At 40.2% G+C, this 15,732-nt stretch overlaps 1 protein-coding gene across 3 annotated transcripts in view; it reads left to right on the top strand.

Annotated features, from left to right (window-relative positions):
• The window catches only part of LOC126293444 (meiosis-specific nuclear structural protein 1-like), a 98,729-nt gene extending 85,865 nt beyond the window's left edge, over positions 1-12,864 (top strand). Inside the window, exon 12 of one of the 3 annotated variants that reach the window (XR_007552289.1) lies at positions 12,212-12,864. The gene's annotated coding sequence lies outside the window, so the exon portion shown is untranslated. The remainder of the gene's footprint in view (positions 1-12,211) is intronic. The other 2 variants (XM_049986677.1, XM_049986676.1) reach the window with 2 other exon arrangements.
• Positions 12,865-15,732: the final 2,868 nt, after the last annotated feature.

Below are 15,732 nucleotides of genomic sequence, written 5' to 3'. Positions count from 1 at the left end.
GGTTTACAAGGCTACATGTGCTATAGCCCATGCGCATCGCATGAGATTTTAATGTTCTCTTCTCCAGCTCTCTACACATCATCATCGATTGTTTCGCCATTGTTGCTTGCATTAGCTTGTTATTTGCTCACTGCCTAATTATTACATGTTTGTCTATTTGTTGTATCTGCTCGTAACGGGCAACACATCGCCAGTAATTGGCGAGCAGTCTGTACTCAGGGCCGGTTTTCTGTGCGCCGCCCTATATTATTTCCCTGCGATCAGCCACACAATGCTATAGTTGGCTAAACTAGAGGCTCTGCAGGATCACAGAAATTACTTCTAAAAGTGTGTAAGAATTCTGTAATGAAGAGAAACTCTATACTCCAGGGGGCAGGCAAGTGCCCCCTCTTGGTTCCCTCCATCCTTCAGTCACCTACACTACTAATTTTCATTTTTTCATAAGAACCATATACCCAGCACAAATGAACGGTGAACAATTAAAAGTGAACAGTTCCCAAAAAATAACGATCAGCAGTGAACTAGTTCCCAAGGATGAACGAGTTTGCCCATCTCTACTTTCCATAGAGCATGCAGTAAATGTGGAAATGTGAACTGGGATGACATTATCACCAAATGCTGTCGGAGGACGAGCACTGCTAGACATACATCAAAGAGTGAAGAATGTGTATAGGACAGCATGTCTGTCAGAAACTACCATTGTGGAATGCTGTGCCATATTTCATGCTGGTTGTGATTCGAAATCCCTCGCATCGCAAATGTCGTAATGCAGAATTTGTGACAACTCAAGTGGGTGACACTTGTGCACCTGCCCTGTAGTCCTGACCTCTCCCCATGTGATTATCATGCACATGATCCCTTAGAAAAGGACTTTAAAGAAGGACAATTTCTGTCAGGTAAGGATGTACAGACTACTTCACACAGAACACAGTGTTTTCCCTTCAACCTGATGCATTGGTGTGATAATTGCCTCAGTGCTCACTGTCATTTTGCCTAATTGGCCTACTGATTCTGGACTGTATGGCCTTCAAACAAAAACTTTTTGATCATCCCTTATAGTTACAGGTCTGGTATATGTTTTGGTAGAAGGGTGCATTGGGCAAGTCTTGCATTGGTGATGATCACAGGGGTAAGAGCCATATGGTAGGAACATGTGTGCAGAAGGAGCGTAGGGTCTAACCGTGATGTTACAGGGAGGTGAGGATGAAAAACTATTTCAGGTGTGGCGGACAAAATGTTGTGCGAATGGACCTCATTTCAGGCTATCATTTTAGGACGTCATAGCCTTTTTCAAGTAGCTGATTATTGCATCCAACATCAGGTAGTACTGACTGACAGTAGGTGTACAGTGTGTTTCAAAATGAACATACCAGTTTTAAGGCATTGTAGCATTTATTACATTCAACTTACAATTGTAAGTTATACCCCAAATGAAAGAGCAATTCAAACAGTTTTGTATATGTGCCTGTGCACAGTGGAAAGAGTATGGAATGACAAAGAGTGACTGAAAAAGTGTTGAATGAGTGCGAGTCTTTCACACTTAGCCCCAAGAAATATTTCTGCGGAAAGTTTATAGGCCTTTTTTTTTTTCAGTGAATCAAATGTAACTGGTGTTTCTTGTCTGGATGTGCTGCAGCTGTGGCCTGTGCGTCAATGGGAAGAGGCTGAACAACAGATCTTAATTTGGGAGCAAGATGGTGCGCCATCTCACTGGCATAACTCAGTATGCGACTGGTTAAATGACATTGTATCTGACCGGTGGATTGGGCGTGTGGGGCCGGTTGACACAGCATTTTATGCGTGACCTTCCATGTTTGCATACAATCTGATGTGCTCATGTGTATGTGCCTCTGATACCAGTTGATCTATCCGACTTTAGACACACTGTTATTGCAACAGTTACTCCTGTCACATTCATCAAGATATCGGAACAACTCGTCTATCGGCTCAATGTGTGATCATGTTCACACTGAATAATTGTAAGAAAAATTGTTTGTGTTTCTCTTTCATTTGGTGTATTATTTATAATTGTAAGGTGAATGTAATATGTGCTACAAAGCCTTAAAACCTGTATACTCATTTTGAAACACTTTGTATTTTGGAGGGATGAGCAGTACTAGGATTGGAAATGATGGCTTGGCAAATCTGCTTTTGAACAAGGCTGGTGGGGTAATTACGTCCAGTGAAGGTTGAGGTGAGCATGTTGTATTCTTGCTGTAAAGAGTCTGTATGTGAGTAAATACGTTTACCTCAAATGCCAAAGCCGTATGGGAGAGAACATTTGCCACAGTAAGGACTGCAGCTGTCATATAAGTGCAGTTGTTTGTTTGTAAGTTTAATGTGTGAGATTTGGAATAAAGCCATGTGAACCTTAATTGGCAGACAGTATTTAGAAGTTCCAAGAATTTAAACAGGTCATTCTCAGGTCAGTCAATATGGCAAATATGTCATCAATATTTGTGAACCAAATTAGGGGCTGAAGGCTTATAGAACCCAGAAAAGCCCACTCGAAGTGACCGATGAAAAGGCTGATGTATGAAAGAGCCATCCTGGTTCCCGTGGCTGTACCCCTGATCTGTTTGTATGCCTGCCTTTCAGAGTAGAGTAGTTGTTTGTAACTGTCAAGATGATGGAGGTGAGCAAGAGATACATATGTTTGGAATCGGGTGAATACCGATTGAGGTAATGTTCAGCAGCAGAACGAGGCTTGGAATTGGGTAAATGCTACCCGAGGTAATGTTTAGCAGCAAAAAGACCATGTACGTTGGAAATGTTGATATAGAGGGAGTTCTCATTAATGGTAGCAAGCAACGTTTGTGGTGGGAGTGAGGACACGTACAAATTTTGCACATCTGAGAAATGGTTAGTATCTTTAATTTCTAAATTATATTAGGTCTACAACTTTGCTTCCGCTGTTTAGCAGTAGGCAACGTTAGTGGAAAGTACTGGCGCAGTCGTAGGTCGTAAGTGTCATACAGTAAGCTTAGTCATTTGAGAACATAACACCATCAAAATATTAGTTGATTTTTGATTGCATCTTAAAGTTATTCTCAGCCTAATATGTCAACTTACAAGCCTAATTCTTGTCATCTGTGGGAGGTTTTAATGTTCTCCTTTGGTATGAAGAAGTATGCAGCTGAGGCTCATAAAAAGCTGGGTAAGACCTATGATGAGACACTTGTTAGTGACAGAACTTTGAAGAAAATCGTTTCCATGCAACCAGCAAGGTCGTGAAAGAGAGAAAGCTTTCGATGCTATTGCAACCGACAGGAACAATCACAGGAGATCGTTATTGAAAGCAATTGATGTGTTTGAGCTGATCACTGAAAGACAAACGACCACAATACAGCGATGGACATGAAAAGATGATTTTGCACCATGACAGGGCAAATCATACCTGGAAACGTTGAAATGGGAAGTCCTACCCCACCCGCTGTATTCTTCAGACATTGTTCCCTTTGACTACCAACTTTTTAGTTCAATGGCACACGACCTGGCTGCCCAGCATTTCCTGTCATATGAACAATTGCAAAATTGGATCGACGCATGGATCTTCTCAAAAGACGCCCAGTTCTTCCGCCGTGGGATTTGTATGCTGCCTGAAAGATGGGAGAAAGTAGTGGCCAGCGATGGCCAACACATTGAAATGTAATTTTTTTGTAAGATGCTCACAATAAAGCCTCGAACTTTGAGAAAAAATGACAGAAGTAAAGTTGTAGCCCCAGTATTTTCAAACATTGATTTTTTTCTGTACTTAGTTGGGTATATGTAGGGTATTTACAGTGTAAGGGTGAATAATTATTTCTATTAATGGATGCAAGATGTTACTGACAGGCCAAAAAACAGTAAACATCACATTTCTGCAAGATATTTTAATTCTTACAGTCCAGCACATGCAGAAGACATTGAGTCACAGACTGGCACAATGAAAAAGATTGCTAAAATATTAAGCTTTCAGACAAAGTCCTTTTTCTGATATAGAAAAAACACACACATTCACATAAGCACAACACACAGACATATGTCCACTGTCTCTGGACACTGAAGGCTGACTGCGACAGCATCTGATGGGAGTAGTAATCTCCTGAGGTGGTGGTGGGGTAAGGAGGAGGCAGGGAGTGTGAAGGGGGGAGGGGGACACAGGGTATGGGTGGGGGAAGATGCTGTGCCACCTGAGGGGGCACGGAGGGATGTGGTGGGGGCAGGTGCAGTGTCTGGAGCATGTTGTGGGGGGGGGGGGGGGGCTTTGGTTGAGGAGAGGAGTATAGAAGGGGAAAGGATTAGTAGCAGCATTGTTGGGATTGGAGGGACGTGCTGCTGTTGTTGTTATTCCATCCGGAACTCTCCATTGTTTGCTATAGTAATTTCTTATATTTCTGCTACTTCTTTCAGTATAATGAGTATTAAAATAAATTCTTGCTATCAAGATCAGAACAGTCTAAAATTTGTACTATCTATTCAGCATAGAGATAATAATTATTTTGTAATGTTTTTAGTTACGATGTGTTTGTTACCTGTACTTGAGCAATTGAAAAAATGAATTTTGATACGTCAACATCCAATTAGTTTATAGTGAAATTATAGTAGATTCCTTATATAAAAATATTCAACCAGTAACACATATAATCTATTGAGACTTATTGGGTTCCATTGTGTTCTCCTGCATAGTATAGACAGCAAGGCAGGAAGATAGAGTTTAATGTTCCATCAACAATGCGGACATTAATGGCGAAGTGAACTGAAGAAAACTGACTGTGTCTTCTTGAAAAGAACTGTCATGCCATTCACCTCAATCAATTTAGGAAAATGGTAGAAAGCCTAAATCTGGATACCTGATCAAGGATTTGGACCCTCTACGTAGAACAGGCTGTGACTGGTGTATCTGTTGTGTGTTTGTCAATTCATCTCACATACTTGCCATTCTTCATACATCATGCTTGTACAGTCACAGTCTTTCCAGCTGGTTTTTCCATGTAATTGAGCTTTTTCTGTTACCTCCCTGTTGTGCTTATTTCTGATATTGATGAGCCCACTAAACATTGCCACTCCCATTGCTATTGTGTGTTACTTTCCAGTCTGCTGAAGTTCAAGATTGGTGTGGCAGGATCAGATTGTGTTGCCAAAATAAGAACATGTTCTTTTTGTATCAACAAAAAATTCAGTTGAGAAAACATAAATTATGAAACATAATTGCTGGTCATTATTTACATTCAGGAAGTTAAATGTATTGTGCTGCCAGTAGACACATATAAAAGTAATGACACTGTCCTAACTTTTGGAACTAATAGTTTCTTTCTGAAGGAGGGGACAGATGGTGGGAGTGGGGGGGGGGGGGGGGTGTTGGTTAAGGTGGAAAAGGGACAACTCCTTTAGGTCCCAGGATGAGAGGGTCCCACCTGTTGTGAGGATCAGGGTAAGACATAGATGAAGGGGGAGTGCTGCAAAATGGTTCAAGTCATACCTCTCTAACAGGAAACAAAGGGTGTCAGTGCAAGGGACTAGTGAATTAAGTCATCAGTCATCATCAGAATGGGAAGAAATTACATGTGGTGTCCCACAAGGATCCATCTTAGGGCCATTGCTTTTTCTAGTGTACATTAATGATCTCTCATCAGTTACACTGCCAGAAGCAGAGTTCGTTTTGTTTGCAGATGACACAAGTACTGCAATAAATAGTATGTCGAGTGTAGTTCTAGAAAGCTCTGCTAATGATATTTTCATGGATATTAATAAATGGTTTAAAGCCAACTCACTGACATTAAACTTCGAAAAGACTCACTATATGCAATTCAGAACCTGTAAGAGCTTTCCACCCAGCATATGCATAAAGTACGAAGAAGAGCAGATAGAATAGGTTGACAGTCTTAAATTCCTGGGATTACAACTTGATAATAAATTCAGTTGGGAGGAGCACACCACAGAACTGTAGAAACGCCTCAACAAACCTGTATTTGCAATTTGAGTGTTAGCAGACATAGGCGACATAAAAGTGAAAAAGCTTGCATATTTTGCCTACTTTCATTCCATAATGTCATGTGGTATAATATTTTGGGGTAACTATTCAAGTCAAACAAAAGTTTTCAGAGTCCAAAAGCGTGTAATACGTATTATTTGTGGAGTAAACTCATGGACGTCTTGTAGAAACCTCTTCAAAGAACTGGGTATACTAACTACTGCTATTTACTCCTTAATGAAATTTGTTCTAAATAATGTATCTCTTTTTCCAACAAACAGCTCAGTTCATACATACAATACCAGGAACAAAAATGATCTGCACAAGGACTTAAAAGCACTCACTTTAGTTCAAAGAAAGGGTCCACTACTCAGGAACACTCATCTTCAATAATTTGCCAGCAAAAATAAAAAACTTAGTTACAAATAGAGATCAGTTTAAAAGGAGCCTGAAAGACTTACTAGTGGCCAACTCCTTCTACTCCATTGACAAATTTTTTAATAGAAACAAATGATGTGTTGTATATATTTATACTATTAGTATTGTTATTTCAGCTTTAAAAAAAATAAAAAATAAAAAAAAAGGTGACATGTTCCACATCCACGAGGATCTCCTCAATACGGATCTATGGAACGAAAAACTAATCTAATCAAGGAGGTGTCAGAGAGTAGGTAATAGGAGGTCCAAGATAGTTAGCTGGTAAGCACTGCATCAGTTTCAGTCCAGAGATGTTAAGGATGGAATGAGATGTAAAGCATAGATTAGTGTAGGCTGTTGCAGCTTATTTGGCCAGTGGTAGGCAGCCCGCAGGCACAGGTGGACAGATAGCTGACATTGGGGCAGTCAGGAAGCTGAGTTGTAGCATATGTGACAGCTCTGTACCAGCTGAACAAACATGGGCAAGGTTGGCCAAGTAGTGCATACATGTGTAGAACACTTGTAACAGGGCTGCCTGGCACTTAGACATCACTAGCTGTGCACTGCTTGCGCCCCATAGGGCATCATTGTAAAAGCCTAGGTTAGCGGGAAAAGAAATTGGGAGAGATCAAGATGAAGAAGAAGAAAGAGGGCAGGAGGAGGAGGAGGAGGAGGAGGAGGAGGAGGGAGGACAGTGATGATGATGAAAAAATAAAAAAAATGAAGGAAAATAAGAAAGTCATCATAGATTTGAAATATAATAAATTTGCATTAAAATAAGAGACACGTCCCCAAAATTAATAGTACTTCAATTTGGTACTCATATGAGTCCAGTTAAAGTAGAAAAGTTGTGAAGCAGAAAGACACTGCAACAGCTAGAAGTGTGCTAGGTTGCAAAAGAGGGTATAGTGTGGAAACAGTTGAAAATAATCACTACTGCTTTGGAATTCATTGTTTTCATTATCACTATTCTGGTTTGTGACAGCCTCTATATCCTGTAAGTCGACATAGACAGACACACACACACACACACACACACACAAAATTCTGTAGCAGCTTGTAGAAGCAACAAAATATTGGAGAAATCATTCTTTCATATCTTTATGTTTTGAAAAATCAGCCTTATTTTTCTGCACCTTAATATACCTGCATTTACTCTATCTAATCAGGACACACATTAGTGGACATTAATATGGGGCGTTTCAATACTTTACCTTTGTGATGGCTCGAACTCTGCCAGGGACAGTTTCAGTGATGTGTCTGACTGTTTATGTAGAAATGGGAGCCCACCCTTTCTCAAGAGCCGAAGCTGGAGAAAGTAGTGATGTTGGACACTGCAGTCTGGGGCAAAGTCAACGTTCTCACTGGTCCAAAGACATTCCATTGGGTTCAGGTCTGGACTCTAGGCAGGCCTGTCCATTGCAGGACTGTAAGTTCCACAAACTGCTGCTCAGAGATGCTGCTTTGTGACAGGCTGCATTGTCATGCTGACACAGTCGTCACCACCAAACTGTTTCAATTGAGTGGTATCTCTCGGGGAGCTGACAGGGCTGTCCTCCTCCGCCTCTATCAATCTCTTGTCCACTCCAAGTTGGATTACGGATGCATTGTCTACTCCTCTGCACAGCCATCTATCTTGCGCCGTCTAAATACAATACACCATCTGGGGATCTGTCTCGCCACTGGTGCCTTCCGTACTAGCCCAGTGGAGAGTCTCTATGCAGAAGCCGGTGAACTACCACTGTCACGCCGGCGCGACATCCTACTCGGTAGGTATGCGTGTCGGCTTTCTTCCATACGAGGCCACCCAACCTTTGACTTTTTTTTTATGACATTCTTGACCGTCAATACGAAATGTACGTTTCCTCACTGTGGTCTCCTGGCATCCACTTTCGTCACCTGCTTCAGCAGCTGCAGTTCACACTTCCTGCCATTTTCTGAATGGGTGAGAGCCCTTCACCACCTTGTCTTCAGGCACTGGTTTCTGTTCATTTTGACCTCAGCTCGTTCTCGAAGGATTCGACTCCCGAGCTGACGTATCGCTGTAAATTCCTCAAACTTTGCTCACAACTTGCCGATAGCATATTTTTGTACGCTGATGGTTCCAAGTCCGCTCACGGTGTTGGCTGTGCCATTGTCGTTGGGGATGATAAGTTTCAATTACGGCTTCTCGACCAATGCACAATTTTTACTGCAGTGCTTTTTGCCCTCTATCAGGCTGTTCACTACATCCGGAGGCACCAGCTCACTTGCTGTGTGGTGTGCTCTGACTCGCTCAGTGCCCTTCAGAGTCTGGATGATCCAGATCCAGTCCACCCCATCATTCGACAGATCCGGGACTGCCTCCATTTGCTCCCGGATGGGGGAGCCCAAGTGATGTTCATGTGGGCTCCTGGCCATGTTGGTGTGTCTGGGAATGACATTGCTGATGGTGCAGTCAAAGCTGCAGTCCATATCGGTCTACATCTACATCTACATCCCTACTCCGCAAGCCACCTGACGGTGTGTGGCGGACGGTACCTTGAGTACCTCCATTGGTTCTCCCTTCTATTCCACTCTCGTATTGTTCGTGGAAAGAAAGATTGTCGGTATGCCTCTGTGTGGGCTCTAATCTCTCTGGTTTTATCCTCACGGTCTCTTCGCGAGATATATGTAGGAGGGAGCAATACACTATTTGACTCCTCGGTGAAGGTATGTTCTTGAAACTTCAACAAAAGCTACTGAGCGTCTCTCCTGCAGAGTCTTCCACTGGAGTTTATCTATCATTTCCGTAACGCTTTCGCGATTACTAAATGATCCTGTAACGAAGCGCGCTGCTCTCCGTTGGATCTTCTCTCTCTCTTCTATCAACCCTATCTGGTACGGATCCCACACTGCTGAGCAGTATTCAAGCAGTGGGCGAACGAACAAGCGTACTGTAACCTATTTCCTTTGTTTTCGGATTGCATTTCCTTAGGATTCTTCCAATGAATCTCAGTCTGGCATCTGCTTTACCGACAATCTACTTTATATGATCATTCCATTTTAAATCACTCCTAATGCGTACTCCCAGATAATTTATGGAATTAACTGCTCACCGTTTCTGACCCGCTATATTGTAGCTGAATGATATGGGATCTTTATTTCTATGTATTTGCAGCACATTACACTTGTCTACATTGAGATTCAATTGCCATTCCCTGCACCATGCATCAATTCGCTGCAGATCCTCCTGCATTTCAGTACAATTTTCCATTGTTACAACCTCTCGATATACCACAGCATCATCTGCAAAAAGCCTCAGTGAACTTCCGATGTCATCCACAAGGTCATTTATGTATATTGTGAATAGCAACGGTCCTATGACACTCCCCTGCGGCACACCTGAAGTCACTCTTACTTCGGAAGACTTCTCTCCATCAAGAATGACATGCTGCGTTCTGTTATCTAGGAGCTCTTCAATTCCATCACACAATTGGTCTGATAGTCCATATGCTCTTACTTAGTTCATTAAAAGACTGTGGAGAACTGTATCGAACGCCTTGCGGAAGTCAAGAAACACGGCATCTACCTGTGAACCCGTGTCTATGGCCCTCTGAGTCTTGTGGACGAATAGCGCGAGCTGGGTTTCACACGATTGTCTTTTTCGAAACCTGTGCTGATTCCTACAGAGTAGATTTATAGTTTGCAGAAAAGTCATTATACTCAAAAATAATATGTATTCCAAAATTCTACGATTGATCGACGTTAGAGATATAGGTCCCCCTCTTGAAAACGGGCGTTGACCTGTGCCCTTTTCCAATCCTTTGGAACACTATACTCTTCTAGAGACTTACGGTACACCGCTGCAAGAAGGGGGGCCACTTCCTTCGCGTACTCTGTGTAAAATCGAACTGGTATCTCATCAGGTCCAGTGGCCTTTCCTCTTTTGAGCGATTTTAATTGTTTCTCTATCCCTCTGTCATCTATTTCGATATCTATCATTTTGTCATCTGTGCGACAATCTAGAGAAGGAACTACAGTGCAGCCTTTCTCTGTGAAACAGCTTTGGAAAAAGACGTTTAGTATTTCGGCCTTGAGTCTGTCATCCTCTGTTTCAGTACCATTTTGGTCACAGAGTGTTTGGACATTTTGTTTTGTCCACCTCTTATTCTGTTCCTTTGCAAGATATTCATACTTTTCTCTATCGGTGAACAAACTCAGAGGGGTCAAACCTCTCCCAACAGCCTGGTCGACTTCCTCGTGGCCATCTCGCTGTGAGGAAGTAATGTTACCTCGGTTGCGAATAGGGCACTGCCATATTTGGTCACCGCCACTTGTCGAGTGGCAGCCTTGCACCCAGCTGTCCTTTCTGTAGCTAGCCATTAAGTCAGACATTTCCTGATCCTCCACCCCTATTTTAGCCACTTACATCTCAGGGTCGGGCTGCCGGCTGCTTTGCCGGACATTTAGCAGATGACGTGTGAGCTGTGGCTCGCATTTAAGTTTTTTTTTAAAAAGCAGTAATGTAACGAAAGAGATTTGATTTCTATCTGGTGACTCCATTGTGTCTTGTCACCGTCTTTTCGATACTCTTCCGTAACGTCTTGACGTTTTAGATTTGTTTTTTCTTCCTTTCTGTATTGGACCTCGTAACAGTTTTTACCCTTGCAGTCCCAGCATGTTATGGTTCTATACTGGTCGCTTATGACCTTCGATGTTTTGCACCCTAAACCCCCACAAAAAAACTGTTTCTCTCCTGTACACAGTACACAATACAATAACATGTGTTCACATCTTTCTGCATTTTGCATTTTCTTATGCAAAATAAAGAGATCACACCCTAACCGTGAAATACACCCCTGTACAGTAAAACTACCTCCTGTGTATTTCACTGCTGGCACTACACACGATTGCAAATAACATTCACTAGTAATTCGCCAAACCAAAACCCCTCTGTTGGATTGCCACAGGGTGTAGAATGATTTGTCACTCCAAATAATTTGTTTCTAATCGTTCACTGCCCAGCGGTGCTCCTCTGTACTCCACCTCGAGCATCACTCACACTCACTAGAGAAATGTTTGAATGTGTGACGTGTGCAGAGTCGGTCAACAATTGCATCCCATTCTTTTTACGCACAGTCATCGTGATAGCTGGACTTCTGGAAGCACTTTGGAGTTTGGAAGTGATTCCTTCCTCTGACATTACAAGATTTTTTACAACCACCATCTGCAGTGCTCAACAGTTCTTGTGCATCAGTATCTGAGGTCTCACTTGCCTCAGTTATGATTCCACTTCAAAGTGACACCACCAACAGGTGACTGGGCTGAAATGTCCCTGATGAATTTGTTACATAGATCACATCCAATCAGTAGTCCGTGTCCAAAACCACTGAACCCCCCTGACCAACTAATTCCGCACTTTATCTTTCTCTGCTGACAACACAGTGCTCTACGCCTCATTTTATACTGGTGGGTCCGCCTCCCGTGACGTAGGGGTGTACATGCAAGTCATAGAGCTAGGGAGATGTAGATGGGAGTTTATAATTACTTTAATTACATTAATATTATTGTTCAAATCCACATCCACCCATCCAGATTTTGGTTTTGTGAGGTTTCCCTCAGTCTCTTAATGAAAATGCTGGGACAGTTCAACTGAAAAGAACAGAGCAGGTTTTCTTTCCAAACCTTTTTAAATCTAGTCTAGTGCTTTTCTCTGTAATGACTTCGTTGTCAATGACATCATAAGCCTTAAACTTCTTTTCACGCTTTACCACCCCATACAATTGCTTCATTGTTTTCCTGGTTAGCTGCTACCTTTTATATTGTATTAACAGTTATTTTGGTGCCTATAAGATGTGTCACTGTTTTTCTCTTTTTCAGGGACGCTGACAACTGCTTGATAGTTCTGCACAACCGTATTTCGATGATGATAATGTTACCACAAATTATTGACACTTTTATGTATTCCGTGGATCATACCAGGCGAGTCATTTTGGCACTGTATTTTTTTAAATCTTGCATTTAAATATGAATTAATGATACTAGATTAAGTTTTGTCATTACCAGACGACTTTAAGAGTCATATGCAAACATATTTTTGCCTAGGGCTGTGTTAGGAAATTAATAAACTTTGTCTCATACTTTTTATGAAAATACCACCTTGTCACTGACTTAATCTTTTTGTAACATGTTTTATATGGACTCTGGAAGATTGATCTCTTATGCTTGATCAACTTCTAATTACACAGTCAATGTAACGAGTGCACAATTTTTAAAATGTCCATCACAAAATTACAGACACTGTAGCATAGGTGCATGCACCACTTACTGTGCGGTTTGTTTTAGCACGTCAAAGATGTTGAAACCTTTTAGTGTAGTCTGAAAATTTTAACATTGTTTTATATTTAAACACGTTTATACCACTTTGTATGTTTATGAGACTGAAATGTGTTGTACATGAATATGTTTATAAAATTTAATAAAAACTCATGTTCAAATATATCATTCAGTAATACTAGCTGTTCTGCTGATCTTATATTTTTATCTTTTGTTTTGTAAATCCTCTCTCTAAACCTTTGGTTACAGATCAACCTAAAATCTTACTTCAGTGAAGAAATTAATTGGTACTGCCAATCCCTGAAATACAAATGTTTCACTAAATTTTAACTCATTTTGCATAATGTGTCAGTCTGCTCCATTGGTGTCTGGGAAAATTGCTGATTTGTTTAATTGTTTGATGGAGAAGAAATGTGTCAGCTCAGTGAGGGTTTGGTTGAACATGTATTCCATTATGGAATAAGGTACACACTCAGTGTGACCTAAATGCATAATGTGATTTGTGTATCATGTGTGAAACTTCAGAGGCCAGTTCAATATGTATGTATAATAGGAACAATGCAACTTTTTGAAGTTACAAATTATTGATCTTTCAGCATAACCTGCTTTCAATGATATGATGTTTCAATATCCATGCATTTTTGTAACACCTCCAAAAAATAGGAATTTCTCAAGCTGTGTGAAATACACTTCTGTGTCAGTAACAATGTTCTGATTTGAGAAGAGTTATTTTTTACTGTTTCTTGATTTTATTAAGAAAAAAAATTGCAAAGAGCCAAGTCAAGTGAATACAAGGTGTGTGGGAGCCATCCATATCACTGTTCATGAAGTTTTGCGGTAACGGTTCCAGATGAATTGACTAGTGTGTTATTGTGGTAAAACAGCATTTTCTTCTCAACAAAATCGGGCATTCTTTCTTTAAGTCCTTGTTGGCATTATCTAATATCTCATATAGTATTGTTCAGTGATTGTTTTTTCCTTTTTCTAAGAAATTATGAGTGTGATGCCCTTCAAATCGCTAAAGCCACCGTTTTTTTCTAGCCGAAGGGATTCTTTTCAACTTTATTTGAACAGATTCATCTCGACCAACCCATCATTGCAATTGTTGCTCATTTTTGGGAGTACAGTGATGAATCCAGTTTTAGTCAATGGTAACAATTTGATGCAAAATTTGTACAGATTAAATATTCCAAACACAGCTTTGAAGCAACAGTTTCTTGTTGTCCATTGTCATGCAATCATGACCACCCACAGATCCAAATATATTTCATCACTAAATTATCATGTAAAATACCAGTTATTATCTGGATCTACTCTTCCATAACTTCTACTAATTTGCACAGCTTGATTCACTGAGTAGTGGGAATTTTGTTGTGGAATTTTATTGTGACTTTTTGGCAACCACATCTGTCAGTTGTCCTGGGTGGTGCTAATCAAAACTGAACACTTATCAATGTTTAGATTCATCGAACCAGTATGTAGCTGTTATCATTGATGGTAAAACACAACTATAAACTGCATCTAATTTTTATCTCATCACACAGTTTCCCATAAAAAAGATAGAGAAACTTTCTTGTATTTCAGCAAAAGCAACACAGCACAACTTCCAAAATGATGGGCAAGTCCGAAGTGTTGTCAAACAAATGGAGGCACACCATATCACCAGTCTGCATTACCAATTACACCGATCTTGTAGCATAAGTACTTATTGAACTGGTCTTGTAACACGTTTATTGCATGGCCTACTATTAATTGTCACATCGAGATGTTAATTTAGTGTAACAACAATCCTCAGTTCAGAATTCAGAAGAGTGTTGTTGTTACAGTTTTTGACCTCAGAAACCTACAGCCACATAATTTTTCTGTAGCATATGTGTTAGTAAAGTGTGAGAAATATCAGGTGTGTGCTAGATTCAGACACAATCCCCAGTATGTGGCTTCAGCAGGCATAGTTCTACAGTCACATCACACTTCAGATGATAAAACTGACACCAGGTTAGGTAACTGAGTTGTAAAACTGGTACTATATGTGTGAAAGCCTTGTCTGATGTAAGGCAGAGCATGACGGCCTTAATAAGATCAGGTTAAATAAAGTAATTAATTAAAATCAAATCAAATCAAATATGAGAGTTCAATACTTGCAACTACATAGATTTGAAGATTATCCATAGTGATCATAACACATCATGTAATTAACAATGTGCAGATGAAACTGAAGAATAATTGAGAATTATTTTAAATATGAATACTGTTGCTGATTCCCTCCAGACGAATATGTCAACTGTAGTGATATAAAGTTTTATGGAGGATAATTTCCATGAACCAATTCCAACTGCCTGATATGATAGCACTGTTCAACTTACTTTTCTACCATTTATTTTTTAAAGGTTTTTTTGTAGCAACTGCAATATTTAGTCAACGCACAAGGTCAGAATTTACTTAAAAACCATGTGTTTTTAATATTAATTTATTAAAACATGTATAACAACATTAATTTCAATTGTTTCAACAGCTGGCTGCAAGCCTTTATTTGAACACCACTCCAGTGACTTGTGCGCCCCTAATCAACCCCAGTTATCCAAGTGAGGAAATCAATGAAAGTTTGTCAGTAACTTTCAGAATACATTTCATTGATAAAATTTGATTCCAGGTTTTTAGTCTCCTAATTACATTCATTTCTTATACATGATGACAGTCTGTTCATTTCTATAGTTTTTATTTTCATTTATTTATTTATTGCACATTTGTGCTGACTTTTGCTTTTATATTTTTTTAGTTCTTCTGTTTCCATGTCATCCAGTATTGTAAATATTATTTGCATACAAACTAAGCCAGCAACTTGTGAGGGACATAAATTCCTATTTTGAAGCACTGAGTCTAACATTAAATAGATCTTCAGTCTAAATTGAATTGTTATAAAACATATTTTGAATTAAAAGATGTTTTGTAATTCTGACATATAGTTTTGTTAATGCCATAAGAATGATGTCTTAAATGGAGCTGCCTCACCTGAAGGAGGCAAAATATTAGGCACTGCCTTGTCTCACAACTACACCTGTGTGCCA

Source organism: Schistocerca gregaria, chromosome 10 (genome assembly GCF_023897955.1).
Source record: "Schistocerca gregaria isolate iqSchGreg1 chromosome 10, iqSchGreg1.2, whole genome shotgun sequence".
NCBI classification, from domain to species: domain Eukaryota; kingdom Metazoa; phylum Arthropoda; class Insecta; order Orthoptera; family Acrididae; genus Schistocerca; species Schistocerca gregaria.
The sequence above is the reverse complement of the archived record's forward strand: the minus strand, read 5'-3'. Positions and strand labels throughout refer to the sequence as shown.